At 36.2% G+C, this 13,553-nt stretch overlaps 1 non-coding gene across 1 annotated transcript; it reads left to right on the top strand.

The window, feature by feature from the left end:
- Nucleotides 1–3,725: 3,725 nt before the first annotated feature.
- LOC148545604 (small nucleolar RNA R71) lies at nucleotides 3,726–3,832 on the top strand. Its single transcript, XR_015901419.1, has one exon. It is a non-coding gene; the product is annotated as a small nucleolar RNA R71 (small nucleolar RNA).
- The last annotated feature ends 9,721 nt before the right edge of the window (nucleotides 3,833–13,553 follow it).

Below are 13,553 nucleotides of genomic sequence, written 5' to 3'. Positions count from 1 at the left end.
ATCACCAATCTCAGCAGGTTAAAGTAAGAAAGCATTATTCTCTTTCAATTGTCCAATCTTATGAACCCTAGGTTGAGAAATTGTGGACTTTTGTTGTGAATAGAGAAATTGTTGCGTTGGTCAGTGTAGGGTTGAGTTATGGATCAAGCAGTGAAGTTTTGGTGAACGTTGGCATTACCTGTGAAAGGACTCAAGGGTTTGGAATCTCTTCCATTAAGGTACAATTTAAGTTTCGTTTAAATACCATATAGTGTAACATAAAGTCCTAGGCTAGATGCCCCTAGGATTAGGGTTGAATTGAATGACTAGATGAAATTGATATGTTTAGTTTGTAGGTTGATGAATTTGACTTTGTTTGGTAATTGAAATCATAATATGATGTAGTATGTGAAATTGATTGGTAGAAGAATTGTTCATGATTTATGAATTAAAAAATCAATGAATGTTGGGCCGGAGGCCGTGAATTTTAGGCTGGAGGCTATGAAAGGTAAGTTGAGATAAGTATTGGTGTACTATGTTAAAATTTGTTGGTAATAAAGATTATGAGTTAGATGATTGGTTTTGGTTTGATTGTAAATGTATGTAATGATGGATTGGAATAAAATATGTATATATTGTTATTTGTGAAGAGTGGTGTATTGGTGGGGCTTGTTGTATATTGGCATCATATTGAGGATGAGAACTTATGAGGTTGATGAGTGGTTGGATATGTGTATTTGTGGGATCGATATGAAATAACTTGGTTCTAAATTTAGGCTTGAAACTTGATTTTGGATGATGAAGGATTTTAGGAATTTAAGGAGTGTTGGTGGTATAGGTGGAATAGAAGTTTGATTTTGTGTAAAATGTTTTTTTTAACTATTTTGGGTGTGTTGGCTTAAGTTCAAATGGTTTAATTTTGGAGAAAGTGCAAATTTGGTAAAATCCTAAGTTTTGGCAAAAACAGATTTTTAGCCAACTTCGGCGGGCCGTAACTCGGCTCTCAGAGTTGAAAATTCAATAAAATTAGATTTTTATGAAAATCTATTCAATGATCTTTCCAACGCTCAAGGATGGTTAAAAAATAATTTTTAACAAAAAGGTTATACACTTATAAAGTTTTGGTAAAAAATCGCATTTCTGCAGCATATCAACTTTTTCTGGATTCTGATATGCATGCGTACGCAGACACAACGTGCATACGCGACTTTGGAAAATTTTAAGTTCATGCGTCCATGAAAGTGGCTGGCATACACAAGCCAGTGCTTCTATCTAGGTACTCACATAAGCGACTGTGGTCCGCGTACGCGACACTGCCAAAAGTTGGACTTATTCATACGCAGAATGCAAGCATATGCATGACCGTCCTATTTTGCAGAAAATATATTTTTGTGATTTTAATCATTCTTCGAGCCTTCTAAACCTCTGTAAACTTTGTTATGAGTCTAAAGCTGGTGTGATAGAGGGTAGAGGAATTATGAATGAGAATGTATGAGTTGAGCTAGTGAATTGAAGAAAGATAGATTAAATGTAATGAGAAATGAGGATGATTGATTATGATTAAGTATGATGAGAATGGTTATAATAATGAGAAAATATGATGATCGATTTTGATTGAGGAAGATGAGAATGATCATGATAATAAAAGATGGCAATGATGATGCACGGAAAACTTGTCTCGCAACAAATTTCCTTCGGCAAGTGTACCGAATTTGTCGTCAAGTAAAAACTCACAATAGAGTGAGGTCGAATCCCACAGGGACTGATTGATCAAGCAACTTTAATTAGAGAAATTTTCTACTGGAGAGAAGTCTTCCGTAGGGATCTTCTTGTTCCTCCACCCCCTTGGTACCTTCTTCTTTGTCCCTTTTGATGTTGCCTTGCTCTTGGTAACTTCTTCTTCTAAGGGAATTTTGTTGTTGTCTTCACATGTCTCTGGTGGTTTAGGTTCCTCCAGCTTTTCCTTGAGTTGTGACAACTGCTTATTTCCTTGTTCATCAACCAAGGGCTTTCCCAGATGGGCTGGTTGTGCTTTAGTGCTTGCTTCCTCTGTCAGCATCTCATTATGATCTTTGCTTGGTTCTTTGTTTTCTTGGTCTGCTTCTTGTGAGAGTTTGAAGATATTAAAGCTGAGTCGTTCATCATGGATCCTCAATATTAGCTCCCCTCGCTCCACATCTATGAGTGCTCTGGCTGTAGCTAGGAATGGTCTTCCCAATATGATTGGGTGAGTGTGACTCTCTTCCATGTCCAAGATGACAAAGTCTGTGGGAAGAAAGTATTTCCCAACCTTTAACAACACATTTTCCACCACCCCTATTGCTTGTTTTTGAGTTTTGTCAGCCAGCCTGATGACTACATCTGTGGGCAATATCTCATTGATCTGCAGCCTCTTCACCAGGGATAAGGGCATTAAGTTGATGCTTGCTCCCAAATCGCAGAGTGCTCTATCAAACATTGTTTCCCCTATGGCATAGGGGACATGAAAACTCCCTGGATCTTTTCTTTTCGTAGGCAACTGTGGTTGAATGAGGGCACTGCACTCCTTGTTCATCACTATAGTTTGGCCTCCCTTGAGTGAGCTTTTCCTGGGAAGCAGCTCCTTCATATACTTGATGTATGCGGGCATTTGTTGAATAGTCTTGATGAATGGTATGTTGACATGCAAAGATGCAAACAAATCTAGAAACCTTGAGTATATTCTCTTATCCACAACACCATTGAGCAGTTGGGGAAAAGGTGCGTAGAGTCTCAGCAGCTCCTGTTGTGAGACTTCTGGTTCTTGATGATCTTTTTCCTTCTTCTCTACTGAGGTATCTTCAGGTTGTTCTGACAGCTTGCTTGGCTTGTCCTCAGTCTCATTATCACTTATAGTGACCATCTTACAATCTTTCCATCTTACTTTCTTTGTTTCACCTCTTGGATTCTTCTCTGTGTCACTTGGGAATCCATCTGTGGGTTTGGGAATTTGCTCAGAGAGAAACCCCACTTGAGATTCCAACCTCTTGATCGTGTCTCCCTAGTTCTTGAAACTGGCTCGCACTTCCTCCTTGAACACCTTGTTGTCTTGAATCTCCTTGCCTATGCCTTCAAATAGATTCTCAATCCTTGAGAGTCTGTCATCAAATGATTGTAGATCGGGATTAGAGGTGGAAGGATGAGGTAAGTTATTTTGGTTTTGATGTGGATGTGGAGAGGTGTTGTTATTGGGGTGTTGATATGGTCTAGATGTGAAGTGTTGGTGGCTTGCATTGTTGGGATTTGGGCGTCTTTGATCAAGGCTTTGGTCTTGTTGATTTTCCCACCCAAAGTTTGGGTGATTCCTCCATCCAGGGTTGTAGGTCTTGGAGTATGGATCATGGTTTTGCCTAGGTGAATTCCCAATGTAGTTGGCTTGCTCCTGACTACCCTCTGTTTCTTCATTCACTCCTTCTTGATTTGTTGATGAAGTGGAGATTGCTGCTACTTGGTTCCTCTCCATCTTCTTGGTGAGGTCAGCCAGCTGCTGGGTAATGAGCTTGTTTTGGGCCAGCAGAGCATCTACATTGTTTAGCTCCATTACTCCTCTTGTGTTCCCTCTTTCGGAAGCATAGAAGTAGTCGTTCTCTGCTACAGTTTCAATGACATCTATGGCCTCCTCAATGGTCTTCTTCTTGTTCAAAGATCCTCCGGATGAATGGTCTACGGCCTTCTTTGACTTATAAGAGAGCCCTTCATAGAAAATGTGCAGCTGCACCCATTCATTGAACATATCTGGTGGGCACCTCCTTGTTAGGTCTTTAAACCTCTCCCATGCTTCATATAGAGTCTCACCATCTTGTTGCCTGAAAGTTTGGACCTCAGCTCTCAGCCTATTGATTCGTTGAGGTGGGTAAAATCTTGCTAAGAATTTGTTCACCACATCTTCCCAGGTTGTCAAGCTCTCCTTTGGGAAAGACTCCAGCCACTTGGCTGCCTTATCCTTGAGTGAGAATGGAAATAAGAGCAGTCTATAGGCATTAGAATGAACACCATTAGACTTCACTGTGTCACATATTCTTAGGAAGGTGGTTAGATGTTGATTGGGGTCTTCTTGGACACTTCCTCCGAATGAACAGTTGTTCTGAACAAGGGTGATGAGCTGTGGTTTTAGTTCAAAATTGTTGGCATGGATGGTTGGCTTTTGAATGCTACTTCCACAGTTTCCTGGGTTTGGATTGATGTAAGAGCCTAAAACTCTTCTATCCTCCCCAGCATGATTTGCTCGACCTCTTCCGCCATGGTTGTGAGTCTCTTCTTCATGATGGTTTTCCATGTTTTCTTCCATGTTTGGTTCAAAGTATTCCTCAAAGTGTTCCTCCTCTTCTTCAGCACCAACTACACGTTTTTCTCTTGCCTCCCTCCTTAGTCTAAGGAAGGTTCTCTCAGGTTCAGAATCAAAGGAAGTTGAAGCCCCGCTTCTTCTCCCTGTCATACAACCAACAAGTACAAGCAAAGAGAATAGGTGCAGAAAGTATATCTGTCAGAATTACTGTTAGTGTAAGTGATGCAATATATCAAACAGTTAGTGGGTTAGTGAAATGAATGGTAAATAACAAAGAAAAAGTAGGGGGAAGGGAAGAAATTAACTAAAACAGAAAGTAAATGACTCAAACAGAAAATTAAATCAAACAAAAATAAAATGCTCAATCTAGTTATCCTCCAATATAATCATTGTTGATGCACAATCAATCCCCGGCAACGGCGCCATAAACTTGATGCACGGAAAACTTGTCTCACAACAAATTTCCTTCGGCAAGTGTACCGAATTTGTTGTCAAGTAAAAACTCACAATAGAGTGAGGTCGAATCCCACAGGGACTGATTGATCAAGCAACTTTAATTAGAGGAATGTTCTAGTTGAGCGAATCAGAATTTGAGTTGAGAATTGTAAAAAATTTAATGGCGGGAAAGTAAATAACGGAAAAGTAAATGCTAGAAATAAAAAGCTGAATGTAAATGACGGAAAGTAAATTGCAGAATCTTAAATGAGGATGGGGTAATTGCTCATAAAAGTAAATGACAGAAATTAAAGAGAATGGGTAAGATCAGAAATGGGGAGTTCATTGGGCTTAGGAGATGTTGCATTCTCCGGATCAATTTCATTTTCATCTCTTCCTCAATCAATGCACTCATTGATCTCCTTAGCAATCTTAAGTGATTGAATTACAATTTCTTGTAATTCAATCTCTCAAATCTTGATCAATAGCCAATTCCTTGGTCAATTGCTCATGAGAAGAGATGAAGTATGGTCACTGATTATACCACATGCATTTCCCAAATCAAGTGTTGAGAGGATTATAGTCACATATCCATCCAAACCCAATTTGGTCCAGCATGAGAAAGCATTTCTAGCATGATCTCTTCATTCCTCTTTCAAGGTTCAGAAGAGATCCAAGTATGAATAGCTTCTTTTCCAAGATAACTACCCAATTGGATGAAGATCGAAAGCTTTCAAGTAAAATCAAGAGAAAAGATAGAAGAAGAATAATGAAAACTAGTATTGATCCATCAAATTACAACAGAGCTCCCTAACCCAATGAAAGGGGTTTAGTTGTTCATAGCTCTGGAAAATAAAAATAAAAATGGAGAATACATGATGAAACTAGAAGTGCAGAGAAAGTAAAATACAGAGAGTAGTTCTATGCCAAGAGGCTCCCTATAATTTCCAACTCCCAATTAATTCAAAGCTACTCCTATATATACTACTCTTCTGTTCTTCTAGTTGGCTCTTCAAGTCTTGGGCATGGGCCTTTGGATCTTGAGTTTGAAGCAGTTCTCTTCTTCATTGGGCTTGGCTTTACTTGCAGAGAGAAAGTGTGAAGTGGACAAAGACTTTAGCTCAGGACGTTAGTGGTGTTAACGTTCAGTGAAAATATGGGTTCGAGAACGTTAGTGACAATCACCTTTTTCACTAACGTTCCTCACCCAAGTAAAAGCCACGTTATCTTTAACGTTAGTGGCAAAAACGTTGCCACTAACGTTGCCTCTTTGTCCTTTGCACACGTTATTGGGACTTGCCTTTCCCAATAACGTTGAGAAGTCTCCCCCTTCCCTACGTTAGAGTCCACGTTAACTTAGTTAATGTGGCTCTTTTAACGTAGGCTTGCCAACCTTCGAGAACGTTAGTGACACTTACCATTGTCACTAATGTTCCAATGTACCCCTATTTCTCACGTTAGAGTCCACGTTAACTAGGTTAACGTGGCTTCTAACGTGGCCATGCTAGCCATCTCCAACGTTAGTGACAAAGTTGAGTGTCACTAACGTTGGCTCATCATTCCCTTATCCACGTTAGCTTCCACGTTAACTAAGTTAACGTGGCTCATAGTGGCTTATGTGGGCTAATTCCAACGTTAGTGACAATGTTGGGTGTCACTAACGTTGGCGATCACCTCCCTTCTTCACGTTAACTAAGTTAACGTGGGAGTTAACGTGGCTTATTGGGGCTTGTGTGGGTTCCTTCCAACGTTAGTGACAATGTTTGGTGTCACTAACGTTGTCGACCACTTTGTCTCCTCACGTTAGCTTCCATGTTAACTAGGTTAACGTGGAAGTTAACGTGGCTTATTGTGACTTGGCCAACGTTAGTGACAAAGTTGAATATCACTAACGTTGGCTTCCCCTTTACTTCTTAACGTTAGAGGCCATGTTAACTAAGTTAACGTGGCAACTAACGTGGCCACTTATGAGCTTGGTCCAACGTTAGTGATAATGTTAAGTGTCACTAACGTTGGCTCCATTTCCTTTCTTCCACATTAGAGTTCACGTTAACTTAGTTAACGTGACTCTTAACGTGGGCAATGATGGCTTCGAGAGCGTTATTGGCAATTACTTTTCTCATTAACTTTGCAAGTTACTCCCATTCCACGTTAGTGTTAACGTTAGTGTAACTAACGTAGCCACTAATGTGGTTCTTCTTTGCTTCCTTTGTCCTAAAATCAAGCAATAAAGTGCATCAAAGTTCTAGTCCAAGTCATGAGAAATGCAACATCCAATTTGTCCTTAAATTCATGCAAAATCCTCATGAAATCATGTAAAGTGCACAATGTATACTTGAATCACGATGTAAGTGAATATCTACCCAAAACTAGCTTATTTCCTAAGGAAATGCATGAAACTACCCTAAAAACAGTAAAGAAAAGGTCAGTGAAACTGGCCAAAATGCCCTGGCATCAGATGATTGATTCCAACTATGATTATGAAGTGAAATAAGATTGAGTACGAGTTTGATAATGAATGATGGGGAGTAGGGAGCCTATGTTTGGTAAATTGATGATGGATTAGGGAGGTTGAAGATTCTCTCTGGATTATATGTTATACACGAGAAATGAAGATTATGATGAGATTATGATTGAAGTGTGACAGATGGAGCTATGTAGAATTGTGAGTTAGGATTGTGATTATGATGGCATTAAATTGACTTGAGGCTTAAATGAAAGAGCGAGGGTTTATGAGAGGCCCAAGATGAAAGTTAAGATTGAGAAGTGTGACTGGAACTATATTCCAAGAGTGTGGAGGGCACTATATCCCAGAATAAATAGGCTATTTGAGGTTGAGGATTTCCTCTCTTGTTACGGTGGACGAGATTGACGTTGAGTATTCCTTCTCTTGTCGCACCAGGGAGTTGGATAGAATGTTGAGGATTCCCTTCGATTTATTTCTGTATTATTAATTCGATTTTTGGGTATGTTTGATTGAAATGAGATTTGGATTGATATGGTGAAGACGGTGACTTTGTCTTGCTCATGTATAGGCAAGTTGAGATTAACGATTCTCTCTCTTGCTGTGATAGACAAGCTAAGGTTGAGGATTTCCTCTCTTGTTGTGATGGGCAAGCAGGATTGAGGATTTCCTCTCTTGTTACATCAGAGAATTGAATGGAAAAGGTTGAGGATTCCCTTCGATTCAATTTCTGGCTGTGGTATGAACGAGTGAGGTTGAGGATTTCCTATCGTTACATCACAGTCTCTCTCTAAATGGGAGGTTGAGGATTCTCTCCTCGAAGGTTGAGGATTCCCTTCGTGTTGAGAGATGATATCCAGATTAGCTACTGGCTGTGTTAGTTCTGACTGTATAATCAATATATGAGCTCATTAGTCATAGGACAGACATGCATTATTTGCCCTTGATTACTTTGTTTGGGTTTGCTATACTTTTGGCTTGTTAATTTGTGCATATTAAATGATTTTGTGCTAATTTCTTTACTTGATTATACTTGTATTTTATTTGCCTATTTTGCTTGTGTTTGTATAACTGAGATGTCCCTTATACTAGCGATGGTGACGCTGAGGGCTGCTTTTGATGAGATGAATTGAGCTCCCTAGGTAGATGCAGTAGAGTAATTCCACTTGCTCTGGGTGGAGATTGGATGTGTTGACAATAGAATCACTGAGTTCGAAATATATGAAGGTTGTTCCGGTCGAAGTTGGAGAGTTGTGACAATAAAGAGGAAAGTGAGTTAGAGTAGAATCCCCTAGACAGTTGTCTAATTACAAATTAGTGAGAACCTAGGATGGAAATAATGATGTGTGGAGTTTAAGATTGCTTAGTGAGTTTCATGTTGCCTTATATTTTATTTACTTGGTATTTTTACCGTACTAGAAACCCATGGGTCGAGGGTTCTCATTCTGTATATATTCCTAAATTTTCATATGAAGGTCTTGATACTCCGCAGTGAGCTGGAGTTTATCTAAAAGACGGCGAAGCTTATTCTGAATTATGTTCTGTATTTTGTTTAGACTTCTCCCTTTTATTTTGGAAAATTGATGATGTACACGTAAATATTTCTTTTGAAACGTGCCTATAGAGGCTCTGATGTACTTTTGGGAGAGATAGGATGGTCATCAATTGTTTTTATTACTGTAACCCTAGCCGACCTAAACTTTGCGGGTCGTGACTAGTAGCTATTATACATAATTATATATATTCTGTCTTTAATCTATTCTACCTTTAAGGTTTTATTTTACCCTGCTTTCCAAACACGTTACTTTTCGTCACGTATATGTTTCCAATCGCGATTTTCTTTTACTCCCTTTTCAGGATTCTCGATTAATAATTTATTCTAATTATATACGTATTACAACTCCACGTTGGGTCGTACCATCTTAGTATCATTGACTTATAAGGATTTGAATGTTAGGATGTTACAAGCTTGTATTTATCAAAATTAAAAAATCTAATATAGTTATATATACTAGTGTATTAATAAGCACTAATGTGCCTATTTAGAATTGATTCAATTTTTTATTTATTAAAAATGTTTAAAATAATAAAAAATAAAATTAATTGAGATGTCAAAACATTAATAAGATTTTGGATTTAAATTTTGAAAATAATAATTTTTTTATGAATTATATGTAATAAAAGGACATTTTAGGAAGAAAAATTACACACCAATTCTTCTCATATTCTTATTATATAGTATGGATCAATAAATATCTCCTTTATTCTTATTTTTTATTATATTTGTGTCTATTGAAATTATTATAAAATTTAAAAAAAAAAGAAAAATAAGTAAAGAAAAGTGTTTCTACTCCTGTGAAGGGGGAAGGGAAGAAGAAAAAGGGAGAAGGAAAGAAGAAGAAAAAGATGATCACGATCTACCTCTGCCTCCGCTTCCGCCGTAAAAAATTTAAAACCAAGGGGTGAGACTCGTGCTTCCAAAGCAGGTAAACGTGTCATCCTACCCGTGTCCTTCACTGGTGGCATGAGATACTTGTTTATTAATTGTCAAGATGCTATGGCAATTTGTAAGAAATATAGATATCTAGACCTTTTCATCACAATGACATGTAACTCGAGTTGGCAAGAGATTGTCAGCGTTAACAATCCAAGGAACTTAAAGGTTAAAGACCGGCCGGATATATCGTGTAGAGTGTTCAAAATTAAACTTGACAAGATAATCTTGGATCTTAAGCAAGGAATTCTATTTGGAGCACTAGATGCAGGTATTGCTCACTATCCAACCTTATTTTTAGAGAAATATTCCTTTAGATTTTTATAAAATAAATGGCAAAATATTTTCTTACTTAACATATTGTTGATTTTCTATTATCACCCTTAATTTATCAAAGCACATATATAAAATAGATAGTTTATTTATAACTGATAAACCATTATTTTATGGTCTATATTATGTTTAATTGTGTGGTTTTATCAAATCTTTACCCACTTATTCATATGATTAGCATGTATTTACAATTCCTTCCCAAAATTACTCCATGGTTGAAAACTTGCTTCCTAGAGACTTTTAATTATGTATTTTAATTCTCCTTTATTCCATTCGATGCCGTGATCCGTGTGTTAAGTGTTTCAGGCTTTGCAGGGCATGAATGAATTGGAGATTGGAAAGGAGGCTTGCAAAAATGGAAGGAACATAAGAAATTAAGGGGATGACCAGCGAGAAGCGACGCAGACGCATGGCTCACGCGACCGCGCGAATTGGAGAAATCATAGTGATGCGCTCGCGTGCCTGACGCGAACGCGTGAACTGAAAGCTGCATGAGTGACGCGAACGCGTGGATGACGCGATCGCGTGACGTGCGCGATCTGCAGAATTTGCAAAATTCGCTGGGGGCAATTTTGGGCCATGTTTTGACCCAGTTTTTGACCCAGAAAAGCAGATTAGAGCCAGGGAACATGCAGAGACCAGAAGACAACATTCATTCCGCATAATTTTAGTTTTTAGATCTGAATTTACTCCTCCTCTAGGTTTTCTCTCTACACATTCATAGTTCTTAGGATTTTGATTTTTATTACTTTTTAGATTGGGATATTGAGAAGAGTTATTACCTCCGCCAAGACTTCATTACTCTAGTTTGTTTGCCTTACTTGTCACTTACTCTTTCATATCCTTATTTTGTTCAGAATTACTATTGGATTATTTTTAGAGTTTATTAATACAAGAACTTTTTTATTTTTAATTGATCTTTTTGATTATTATTTATCATGTCTTCCTTTATTTCCCTTTCTTATTTTGTGAAGTTTACATTCATAATGAGCGAGTAGTTCCCTAACTTGATTGGGAGTTGGTTGAAAGGAGAACCTTGAGTTGTAATGCTCAAGAGTAAAATTATAATTGGGTTTATCGTTGGGTCGCCCTCCAGTCACTGACACTAGTTCTTCCCAAGGGAGAGGATTAGAACTTGTGAATAGAAACTGACTTCCAATTTGCTTGACTTTCCTTTATCTGGTAAAGGATAACTGAGCAGAACAACCTTCAATTATCAATTAATCTTGGGGGAACTCCAACAAGGATAGGACTTCCGACTAATCTACTCCCGGTCAAGGTTTTTATTTAAATTACATAAATTCCCTGATTTAATTTCCTGTCTATCAAACTCAAACCCTTTTGGAAAACATCTGATTAATAAAATAGCACATCTTTCTGCAACTCGTTGGGAGACGACCTGGGATTCATACTCCCAGTATTTTAATTCTAATTTTGTGACAACTCTTCTAAATTGATAAGCGGATTTTTGTTGGTTAAGAACTGTACTTGCAACGTATATCTTATAATAATTTCTTAACCCGCCAATTTCCGCCACGTCAATAACATATATTTTTTTTGTCTTTTTGGTATAACGGATGTATACGGTGGAATTCCAAAAAAGAGGTCTACCACATGCTCACATTCTTTTATGGTTAAGTGATGACCATAAGATAACAACAGCAACTCAAATTGATCGGTTAATATCTTCAGAGTTGTCAGATCCTGTTCGCCTCCCAAAATTGTTTAGAGCTGTATCTACATATATGATTCATGGACCATGTGGTAGAGCTTTCTCAAAATCTCCCTGCATGAAAGATGGGTACTGCACTAAATATTATCCCAAACCATCTTTATAGTAATACAAATGAGGAGCTCATATGCTGACGTGGCGCTCATACGTTGAGTTTGGGAGTTTATTTGCTTAGATGTCGTTACTAGAAATTCTTAGATTTATATTTATAAATTATAAATTATAAATTATTATTTAGTTAGGTTGTTATTTTTAAATTTTAAATTATTTATTTGGGTTGTTATACTTAGGTGGTTATTTTTTAAATTTTAAATTATTTTATTTAAGTTGTTATTTTTTAAATATTAGATTGTTGTACTTAGGTTGTTATTTTTTAAATTTTAAATTGTTTTACTTAAGTTGTTATGTTTAAAATTTTAACGCTATTTCTTAAAAATTTATTGATTCTTTAGCATTATTTTTTAAATTTTTATAGATTTTTTTCCAAAATTGCAACTACATACGTAAATTTAAATATATTTACGTTAATTTAGAATTTTAAAAATTGTTAATATATTTATTTACTTTATCTGCAAATTTAATTCAAATTTAAATTAAAGTCAATCAAATTTAAAAAATTTTAGCTATGAGTCAACTATAAAAGTATAAGTTATGAGATATGTGTAGCACCACAATTCAAAGTACATCAAACCCTTTCTTTACATACATCCAAAATCTAAAATTTCTCTACTTATTCCAATGGCTGGTATTCATAAAATCGCAGAAATCAAACCTACAATCGACAATTTGTTTGTACGTATACGAGTGATACGATTATGGACACTACCAAGTTATGAAAATTCTTCATTGCCATACTCAATTGAGATGGTTCGGCTCAATGAAGATATGAGTTTTCTACTAATATTTTTTATTTTATTTTAAATTTATATTATTTATATTTTAAATTTGTTTGTTTATCCCCATCTAATTGTTCTTTAATTTTTTAAAGATGGAGCTGTTGTCGTCTTACAATTTGTTAGAGTAAAGTTATATAACGGTAATATTTATCCATAATTATGTAAATTTTTATATGTGAGATTTTACTATTTTTTATGTAAGTTTTTACTCATTTTGTATTAAATTAAATTTTTAAGAAAAATTGTTTTACAGAATTTCATGTATGGCACAAAGATGTTCTTCAATCTTGAAGAAGCAAATGTCACCCAATTTAAAATTAGGTGGGTGTATATTTTTTTTTAATTCTTTAGTTTAATATTATATGTGTTATATAACATAATTTTTTTTTCGCTTTATTTATCTAGCTTTGTTAGATTTGAAGAACTTAGGGGGAATATCGGCTGAATTCCAAATGAGGCTGCATTCTTAAAAATTTATCAAGACAAAACTATTGAGCAGTTAAAAGAATTAGATACGGTAATTTTTTTTCTGTAAAAAAGTTGAGGAAAAATTAATTTAAATTTGTTGTATATTGATTATTTTTGTTTATTCATCTTATTTATTTAAATATATATTTTAAATTTAAAAACTCACTAAATTCAGAAGATTTAAATCATTAAATTTTTTTTTTCAAAATGCTGTTTGTATTGTCTTGACTACTATAAGTCATATTATAGATAATTCAGATTGGTGGTACGGCCAATGTGAATGCAACAGGTCCACATATGCTTTAATAAAAACTTTCAAATGTTCAAGTTGTGACTGTTCATGTTTCGTAGTGTTTGACAAGGAGGTAAAACAAGTTTTGGAAAAAAGCTGTGTAGAGATACTTGATCCACTCTTATTGGTAAGTTCTAACCAATATTTATTTCTAAAA

Source organism: Arachis ipaensis, chromosome B9 (assembly GCF_059453495.1).
Source record: "Arachis ipaensis isolate K30076 ecotype BB chromosome B9, ASM5945349v1, whole genome shotgun sequence".
In the NCBI taxonomy this organism is placed as follows: domain Eukaryota; kingdom Viridiplantae; phylum Streptophyta; class Magnoliopsida; order Fabales; family Fabaceae; genus Arachis; species Arachis ipaensis.
Note: the sequence above shows the minus strand (reverse complement) of the source record. Positions and strands in the feature narration are given on the sequence as shown.